The following is a 7,366-nucleotide window of genomic DNA, read 5'->3' as shown; positions in this document are numbered from 1 at the left end:
GTAATAAAGAATTATGAAACTTTACTAAAAACCTTTCTTAGCATGTTCTCTGATAGATTGTTTACTACTGTTAAATAGATTGCCTTTGCCCTATTATTCTGTCCAGAACATTGACATTTCTCATGTATCTAGTATACAGTATAATGATGCTTACAAATCAATGTTCTATGATGAAGTAAAGAAATAGAAATGCGATCACACTAACCTTGAAAAGGGCTTTTCATGCTTGGATCAATAGAATCATCACCTATAACAACATGAACAATTGGGAAAGTTTTTAGTATTTTCAAAGCATCTTAAAACAGACCAACATGTCCATATATTTAAAAAGAAAATTTACAAAGTGAAATGCACATTCATAAATGCAAATGTCTATATTATATGTTATATTATTAAAACATTTATTTAGATTTTTCAAAAGTAGAGAATGTTATGAAATATGTTAGCGAGTCTATCTGCAAGCCAATTTACAAGCCAGTAAAACTCTTTAATGTGGCAGAATGTTTTTAACAAAACATTTTTATTTTCTGATCTAACTAGTATTGGACCCAAATATGACGACAATAAATGCTTATATAAACAAAATAAATAATATGATGCAAAAGGCCATTTCTAATACAATACATTTTCAGAATTGTCTATGAAATGTGCAAAACGAATGCGATACAAAGCCTGATGCTTTCACAAGTTACCACAGATCTGTGTGGTTTAGACTCACAGTTTCACTGCACAGCTACAATATTATAACATTCTTTAAAGCACATGAATGTGTATTTTCTATAAAGTCATGCTAAAGTACACTATATGGACAAAAGTATTAGCAGTGGTGGGATGTCAGGGCCAGCAAAGCCTTCTCTGAAGCACTGACCTACATTTACAACCTAAATTCTAATATTTGTTTCATGAAATTTTATCAATTTATTCCCAACAGTTTACTCTCTTCATATTGTAGTTTCTCTTGGCTGGACTGCTTCCAGTTCGTGTATGTGGATGTTAGATTTTTTATCTAATCAGATTTCAGTCTCTATGTGCTGCCATGTCAATCTAATCTGCGCAGAGCCTTCAAAGTCAGTACTGCTGGCCCTTTTACCTTAGTCTCTATTAGCAATGGGTCTGTTTCTTTAACCAATCAGATTTCAAATTCGCCTCACAGGGCAGCTAGCTGGCCCAGAATAGCGTCAGCATTTTTCCATCCTCTGATTGGTTGAAAGGGAGGAAACTGTTACAGCCAAGTTCGACTCACAAAACACGTCTGTAGCACTCTGCACACAATAATACACCTGAGTTCGACTTTTTTTATGCCTAAGGAGGAAGAGAAATTGATTTGATCTCGGACATACTTAAAAATAAATTTTCAAGAAAAGCTGGACATTGTGAGGAGAGATCGGCCAACCCTAAATCTAGCTAGCTTGTCTCAGCCCGGAAAAGGGTTTGTTCACCACTTCCAGACCAGTGAATACGAGCGGTATCACTGGCTTACACCCTCTGAGGAGCGGGTCAAATTATAAGTATGCATCTCTGGTGAGTAGGTGGGTAGGTTAAATCTTTTGTCATTAGACAAATATTGCTTTTGAACTGCTCCAGACGATGTAGGTGGCACAGTTGCGGTTTGGAGTGTAGAGGTTTGGAGCTTGCTCCAGTAAAAATGGTATTCACCCTCCATATGCGAAATGCCTCTCTCTCTCTGAAATGCCACGCATTGTTATATTGCGTTTTGTATGGTATTGATGGTTTCTATAATTACGACGTGATAGTGGTGGTATTAAGAGGTGGATTAATTCGGGTAAGTCCCCACTGAAGGTCCAGGTATCAAATGCAAGGCCCGCCCCTGGTATTTGGACACCTGATTTTCCAGCCATATGTGGTTCTTCCCTGAACTGTTGCCACAAAGTTAGAGGCACACAATTATACAGGATGTCTGAACGCAGCAGCATAAAATTTTCCCTTCACTTGAATCTTAAACCATCAAATCTGTTCCAGCAAGACAATGCCTCTGTGTACAATATGACATGGGTTTACATGGGTTGGGGTGAAAGATCCTGAGTGGCCTGCTATAGAGCTCTGACCTCAATGCTACTGTACACTTTTGGGATGAATTGCAATGCTGACTGCACCCCAGGGCCTCCTCAACTCACCTACATCAGTATCTGACTTACTGTAGCAAACACCTTTGTGTGAGCACAAATCTATTGGAACATCTTCCCAGCAGAGTAGAAATAGCAAATGGGGACTAAATGTGGAATGGGATGGTGGATGAAAGGGCTTTTGGGATTTTGCTTATGGCATTTATAAAACTTGTGGTTAATAGTTATCATTTGATTGATCCAGTTTAAATTCCATGGTTCTGTCAGTTTCATTTTCTATTAAGAATCAGCAGACAAAAGTCACTGTTACTGACATTTTTTTAGGAAGTGGGTTTTACACAGAACGTTTGCAAAGAAGAAGCTGATCATGATTATGCCAAATAAAGTTGCTATTATCTTGACTGTTTATTTTCTTTTGGATCTTATCTAGTTATTTCCGTTCAGGAAATGCAATTTTTTTTCATTATAAAAAAAACTTTTTTGATGTTATGTTGATTCTCTAGTTTTCTTTAATGAATAATAATTTACCAGTAAGGTTAAATTATACAGACACACACATACACCCACACACATTTATGTATGTTTGTATGTATGTATGTATGTATGTATGTATGTATGTATGTATGTATGTATGTTTGTATGTATGTATGTATGTATGTATGTATGTATGTATGTATGTATGTATACAGTTTAAAGTATTTAGTTTAGACCGACTTCACTTTTTTCAACTTTGTTATGTTGCACCTTATACTACAGTCGTTCAGATGGATGTTTTTTCCATATTAATCTACACTCTGTATCCTATAATGACAAAGTAAAAACAAAATACAATGTTTTAATACTTCTTGTAAGCATTGGCCAAATGTATTTCTGGCTGCAAAAACATATATTAAAGTCCTTTTGCTTCAACACAGTTTTGCTTTTGTAGTAACAATATAGACAGAGAGCTGTAAGTTTTCTGACACAATAAACACTTGCATTTCTTACTAACTTGACAAAAGGTAAAAAAGTTATCCGGTAAACGTGTTTATATATGAAAATATTGCTGCAATAAAATGAGAGATAGATAGAATAGTCGCTTTGCTCTGTAATAGTGAGATATGTTTTACATTTTAATTATTGCTGGATGTAAAACATCTTACCTGTAGAACTTGTCATAGCGCAGAACATATAACATATGCTAATAATGATTATCCTCAATGGCTGCTCCATCTAAAGACAATTAATCGATAAACCCAAATAGTAGTACATGTCATTTCTAAAACATTTCTAATATTTAAACATTTATAAAACATACTGCTGTTGAAAAATATTTACATCTAGTAGTGCATCTATAAATGTTAATAATAATTTATGAGTAAATTTTTTAATATTTCATTTAGGGTTAAATAAGAGGAAACTCACTCTGAAGAGAAGAGATGGCTAAAGCTGAGCAGCCACTGCCTGTCTTAGATTTGCTGTAAACTTCCTGTTACTCCATAACCACAGTGGTTTAAGAAACTCTGGGGAAGTGTTTGTTCATGTGAAAATGCAAAAAGAAACAATTAATAAAACTTTATTTCACAACACATGTAGTTCAAGCTGTAGCTGAAACTGTAGCTGTACTGCTCTCTACATGCAAAAACTGTTTATGTGATAATGCATAACACCAGACATTTCTCCTACATTATACAGTGTATCACACAGCAGTGAGACTGAATCACGAAAAGCAGCTCAACAAGGAAATGATTCACAGAGGTGAAAAGCCCCCATTAAAATGTGACATTTGTTTCCTTAAAGCAGCCAGTTTTAAGAGGCGGATAAACGCTTGCTACAAACGGCTCTGCTTTTGGAGGTAAGTTACATCTCTAGAATAGCCATACTGTAAATACATACAACTTGAATTCAACATTGCATGCAACTGGATTTCCAAACATGTAAATGATATAAGGCTAAATGTTTGTGGGTACAGTAGACATGCAGGATACACTGTACTCTGCTGTATTCGTATGTTTACTATTATGTGTATCAAATTTGCAGCAAGGGGAACAGAGCACATCCTGCTGTTACTCAAAGGTCTGTGTCAACAGGATGATAACAGGCACAAAAAGACAATAGAATTAATTTCTTCTTAAAGCACAATTCCCTACTTTAGCTTTGTTTCCAGTTATACAGTATGCTTCGCTTATCCAGTATTCAATATGCACGAAAGGTAGAAGTTTAATAAAAGTTAAATTATCTTAAAATGTTGTATTTTTTGAGTTTACATGAATGCTTGGATTGTATTATTGCAAAATATCCATGAACTTACAGTTTAATTTTTTTACTTTGTGTATTCTGGCTTCAGCATAAATAGGGGGGCTATAATTTGTAATGCATGCCATCCAATTTATGAGTTGATAGCAAGAGTAGGTTAATTGAAATTTCATAGGATGTGATTCTTTCCTTTAGGAAAAGATGGTATCTAATGGGTTTCTTTTTGCTGTAATTCATCTATCAGGTAATATGTTTGACTATATTTAAAAGTTTAATTCTCTTAAGCACAGTTCTCTATTATAAGCATTTATTTTATTGCTGCTTCAAAAATCTGTAAATCACACTCATTGCATACATTTCACATGAGATTATGGTTTTATTTTTTTTATAATTTATTTATTTTTATAATTTATTTACTGGTATGTATTATTAATTATTATTATTATTATTATTATTATTATTATTATTATTATTATGTCCATGTGATATAAAATCTTTTTTATCAAGTTTATAACCCTAATCCTAACCCTAGAATCTTCTTCGTAGAAATTAATTGCTAGAAAATTAAATCTGCCCTACATGTGAAGAAAAAACATGAAGTATTTACAAAAGCAAATTGACATGCAGAACTTGTGAAGTGTTGTGGGGTTTGTGTTGAATTGGTTGACTTTGGCTTGCTACTATACTTTTTGATATAATTACATAAGCATATGATACAATCTTTATTTGGCTTTCATGCTATGTGAGAATGTGACTACTGTAATACTCGATGGTTTGTAAATGACTGTTCTTGCTCTCTGTGCCAAACTATAGCATTAGTCAGTGGTCACGTATGCGTGGAACAGCTGCCAAGCATTGTACATCTCACAGAGGGAAAAAATGTTACCATCTCATGTTACATCCATGCAGATGAAGGAGAGAAAATTTCTAAATTCCTTGTGGAGTGGTTTAAGGAGGAGGCTGAGGGACAACTAATCAATGTTGGAAAACTTTCCAAGCTTAAAGGAAGGTTGCATGAAAACACTAATAGCATTCAACAAAGTGCAAGCCTTTCACTTTACATGCTGGAGCTAAATGACACTGGCAGATATTTCTGCAATTTCATCTATCGGATTGATCATCATATACTGCAGCTACATGCGAACGGCACAAGACTCATCGTTCAAGAAGAGGTAACTGCAGACACGACTATCATCAGTACCACCGAAAATACTCCTAATAATACTAGTAAGTAACACGTTATCATTTTCTATTATTATTATTATTATTATTATTATTATTATTATTATTATTAGATGTCTAAGTAAAGGACGTTCTGAAAAACCTTTGCTTTTCTTATGTTTTTTTAATGCTATTTGTCTTCTATATAATAACTCGTGTATAGTAAAGCATAGTCTTATACACATCAAACTTGGTCATTGGGTAGCATGTCCACTTGCTACTCAAGGAAAAAAAAAAGAGCAATATTGGAATGGTGGTGCAGGGTTTTATATTTTGCCCATGGTCTAATAACTCAACTCAAGAAGTCCTTCAAGCAAAATACATTTGTTCCTGTTTTCCGTGGTTTATGGGAAACAAAAAGCACAACAAAAAACCCCATTTAGCTCTCCCCACTTAGTTCTTAGTTTGTGAAAACCTATTTTTTTTATCAACTAGCCATAGGAGCCATAGAAAAAGAGTGACAAATGAATCAGCAGCATCCCTCTCTTAAGATTAGCAAAAACATTTATAAACAATATGGCCTTCAGCTATGAATCATCAATTCTAGCCAATCTCTCCAAATCAATTCTCAACTTGCACAAAGCCTACAATTCATGAAAAACTAATTTAATTTAAATGTGATAGGCATGGTTATGACCCAGTTTCTCAGGGGAACTTTGGGGAAATTGTTTGTGTGTAAGTCATTTCGGGTTAAAATCTGGTGTACTTTGCGCTAACTGGGTAAAAAAAAAAAATCAAGGCCGCTGTCAGTAAATTAGCAGGAAATATATGGTTAGATGACTATTACAAAGTTGCATATACTAGTATTACTCTTATATTTTTCACTTCCAGGTGCTGATACTGAGAAGGTCATCACAGACAATCTCCTTCTAACATTTATTCTTTCTCTTCCATTATTATTAAAGTTTGTGGCAACTGTGTTCATATGCGTTTATACTTTGTTTTCCTATACATCAATTGTTATTTCTTGCCCTGTTTTACATAAAAATGCAAGGTGACATCTTTTCAAATGTCTCCATATGCCTCCTGTTTTTCACCGAACAGTGATTCTTATGACTCATAAACGCCCACAGATAGTTGTGCCAAAAGGTCCTTCTGTGCATGAATATTACAATAATGACACTCCCTGATGTATGTTCTGACTATGACCTCTCTCAAATACATCTCAATTATGAAAAAGGTGTCAAATGTGTGTCATTGCATGGAAGTGGCTATTGTTTCTTTTTTGCCCTTACATGAGTAAAAATTAATGTTTTACTAATAACTCAAATACTAATTAAAACAAAGTACCGTTAGAGTTTCTGCCAGGATTTTACAGTGTGTAGATGTGTCCCACTGCCAACAATAAGCCTTTATAAGGTCATGATACATGGAAGACCATTTACTTCAGTTTGTGTCTGTTATACATATAGAAATGATCTGGTGCCTCTGCCAGTGTTTCTGCCAAGATGTATTGATATTGTGTCTCTGTTGGAGATTACTGATATTGACAATAAACCTTGTTGAGTTTTAATAATATGAAATGTGCATCACATATGTATCATTGTTCTATTAAATTTGACTTATTTTATCAGAAATGTTAAAGATAAGATTTTATGCTCACTTATTTATGTTTTTAATGATCTTAGTCGCACCTGTAAACATGAAGTTTGCAATACAGAATGATTTAATTATTAAAAGAATCTCAAGTTCATTGATACAGTGTAGAGAGGGGACCCATAGTAACTATATATGGTAAACATCTAGGAGAACTAAAGTTGTCCAGTGAGCTTAATATATGAAATCATAATGCTGAAAAAAAAAAAAAAAAGGATAATAGCTAAATA

At 34.0% G+C, this 7,366-nt stretch overlaps 2 long non-coding RNA genes across 4 annotated transcripts; one reads left to right on the top strand and one right to left on the bottom strand.

Moving 5' to 3' along the window:
* Nucleotides 1-195: 195 nt before the first annotated feature.
* LOC310729803 lies at nucleotides 196-3,597 on the bottom strand. The gene is made up of 3 exons (XR_014534673.1): nucleotides 3,489-3,597; nucleotides 3,227-3,296; nucleotides 196-247 (listed from the first exon to the last, which is right to left on the bottom strand). It is a non-coding gene; the product is annotated as an uncharacterized lncRNA (long non-coding RNA).
* Nucleotides 3,598-3,714: 117 nt separating this feature from the next.
* On the top strand, nucleotides 3,715-7,063 carry LOC310729804. Of its 3 annotated transcripts, XR_014534674.1 has the most exons (5): nucleotides 3,715-3,918; nucleotides 4,104-4,139; nucleotides 4,515-4,563; nucleotides 5,133-5,546; nucleotides 6,372-7,063. It is a non-coding gene; the product is annotated as an uncharacterized lncRNA (long non-coding RNA). The 3 variants fall into 3 exon arrangements; XR_014534675.1 differs by lacking the exon at nucleotides 4,104-4,139 and having other exon boundaries at nucleotides 3,725-3,918; XR_014534676.1 differs by lacking the exon at nucleotides 3,715-3,918 and having other exon boundaries at nucleotides 3,925-4,275.
* The last annotated feature ends 303 nt before the right edge of the window (nucleotides 7,064-7,366 follow it).

The sequence above is a fragment of the Silurus aristotelis genome (assembly GCF_946808225.1).
Source record: "Silurus aristotelis genome assembly, chromosome: 8".
In the NCBI taxonomy this organism is placed as follows: Eukaryota; Metazoa; Chordata; class Actinopteri; order Siluriformes; family Siluridae; genus Silurus; species Silurus aristotelis.
Note: the sequence above shows the minus strand (reverse complement) of the source record. Positions and strands in the feature narration are given on the sequence as shown.